This window comes from Mastomys coucha, unplaced genomic scaffold, assembly GCF_008632895.1.
Source record: "Mastomys coucha isolate ucsf_1 unplaced genomic scaffold, UCSF_Mcou_1 pScaffold6, whole genome shotgun sequence".
Lineage (NCBI taxonomy): Eukaryota > Metazoa > Chordata > Mammalia > Rodentia > Muridae > Mastomys > Mastomys coucha.
Window position 1 is genome coordinate 61,904,688 of NW_022196912.1, and position 2,207 is coordinate 61,906,894.

The following is a 2,207-nucleotide window of genomic DNA, read 5'->3' on the forward strand; positions in this document are numbered from 1 at the left end:
TCCATTCCTATCTCCTTGTACAAAGCTCAAGTCCAAGTGGATCAAGGGCCTCCAAATAAAACCAGATATATTGAAATTAATAGAAAAGAAAGAGAGGAAGAGCCTCGAGCACATGGGCACAAGGGAAAATTTCCAGAACAGAATACCAGTAGCTTATGATCTAAGATAAAGATTGACAAATGGGACCTCATAAAATTACAAAGCTTCTGTAAGGCAAAAGACACTGTCAATAGGACAAAACAGCAACCAACAAATTGGGAAAAGATATTTACCAATCCTATACTTTATAGGGGGCTAATATCCAATATATACAAAGAACCAAAGAAGTTAGACTACAGAGAACCAAATAACCCTATTAAAACATGGGTTAGAGAGCTAAACAAAGAATTCTCAACTGAGGAATACCAAATGGCTGAGAAGTACCTAAAGAAATGTTCAACATCCTTAGTCATCAGGGAAATGCAAATCAAAACAACCCTGAGATTCCACCTCACACCAATCAGAATGGTTAGGATAAAAAAACTCAGGTGACAGCAGATGCTGGAGAGGTTGTGGAAAAGAGGAACATCCCTACAGTTCTGGTGGAATTGCAAGCTGGTACAGCCACTCTGGAAATCAGTTTAGTGGTTCCTCCAGAAATTGGACATAGTAATACCAGAAGACTCAGCTATATCACTCCTGGGCATATACCCAGAAGATGCTCCAACATGTAATAAGGACACATGCTCCACTATGTTCATAGCAGCCTTATTTATAATAGCCAGAAACTGAAAACAACCCAGATGTTCCTCAACAGAAGAATGGATACAGAAAATGTGTTTCATCTATACAATGAAGTATTACTCAGCTATTAAAAACAATGAATTTATGAAATTCTTAGGGAAATGGATGTATCTGGAGAATATCATGCTGAGTGAGGTACCCCAATCACAAAAGAACACACATGGTATGCACTCTCTGATAAGTGGATATTAGCCCAGAAGACTGGAATACCCAAGATACAATCCACAAGCTACAAGAAACACAAGAAGAAGGAAGACCAAACTGTGGATACTTCATTCCTGATATAGCTATCTCCTGAGAGGCTCTGACAGTACCTGACTAATACAGAAGTAGAAGCTCACAGCCTTCCATTGAACTGAGTACAGGGTCCCCAATGAAGGAGTTAGAGAAAGGACCCAAGGAGCTGAAGGGTTTGCAGCCCCTTAGGACACACTACAATATTAACTAACTAGTACCCTCAGAGCTCCCAGAACTAAGAACCAAGGAGTATACATGATGGGACTTATTGTTTTGGCGGAATGTGTATAGTAGAGAATTGCAAAGTCGATCATCAGTGGGAGGAGAGGCCCTTGGCCCTGTGAAGGTTCTGTGCCCCAGTGTAGGGGAATGCCAGGGCCAGTAAGTGAGAGAGGGTTGGTAGCAAGTAGGAAGAGGAGGGAGGCAACAGGGGTTTGTTCTTGTTGTTGTTGTTGTTGTTGTTTGAGGGGAAACTGGGAAAGGAGAAATCATATGACATGTAAATAATGAAAATATCTAATAAAAAAAGAGGGGAACAAAATACTCATGGAAGGAGTTGCAGAGACAAACTATGGAGCAGGGACTGAAGGAAGGACAATCCAGAGACTGCTCCACCTGGGAATCCTTCCCATATTCAGTCATCAAATCCAGGCACTATTGTGAATGCCAGCAAGTGCTAGATGACAGGAGCCTGATGTAGCTGTGTCCTGAGAGGCTCTGACAGTACTGACTAATTCAGAAGTAGAGACTCACAACCATCCATTGGACTGAGTACAGGGTCCCCAATGAAGGAGCTAGAGAAAGGACTCAAGGAGCAGAAAGGTTTGCACCCCCTTAAGATGAACAACATTATGAACTAACTAGTACCCTCAGAGCTCTCAGGGACCAAAATACCAACCCAAGAGCACACATGGTGGGACTAATGGCTCCAGCAGCATATGTATAGCAGAGGATGGCCTAGTCAGTCATCAATGGCAGTAGAGGCCTTGGTCCTGTGAAGGGTCTATGGTTCAGAGTTGGGGAATACCAGGGCCAGGAAGCTGGAGAGGGTGGGTTGGTGAGAAGTGGGAGGAGGGAGGGAACAGGGTTTTTTATTTGTTTGTTTGTTTATTTTGTTTTATTTTATTTTTCGGAGGGGAAACTGGGAAAGGAGATATCCTATGACATGTAAATTTAAAAAAATCTAA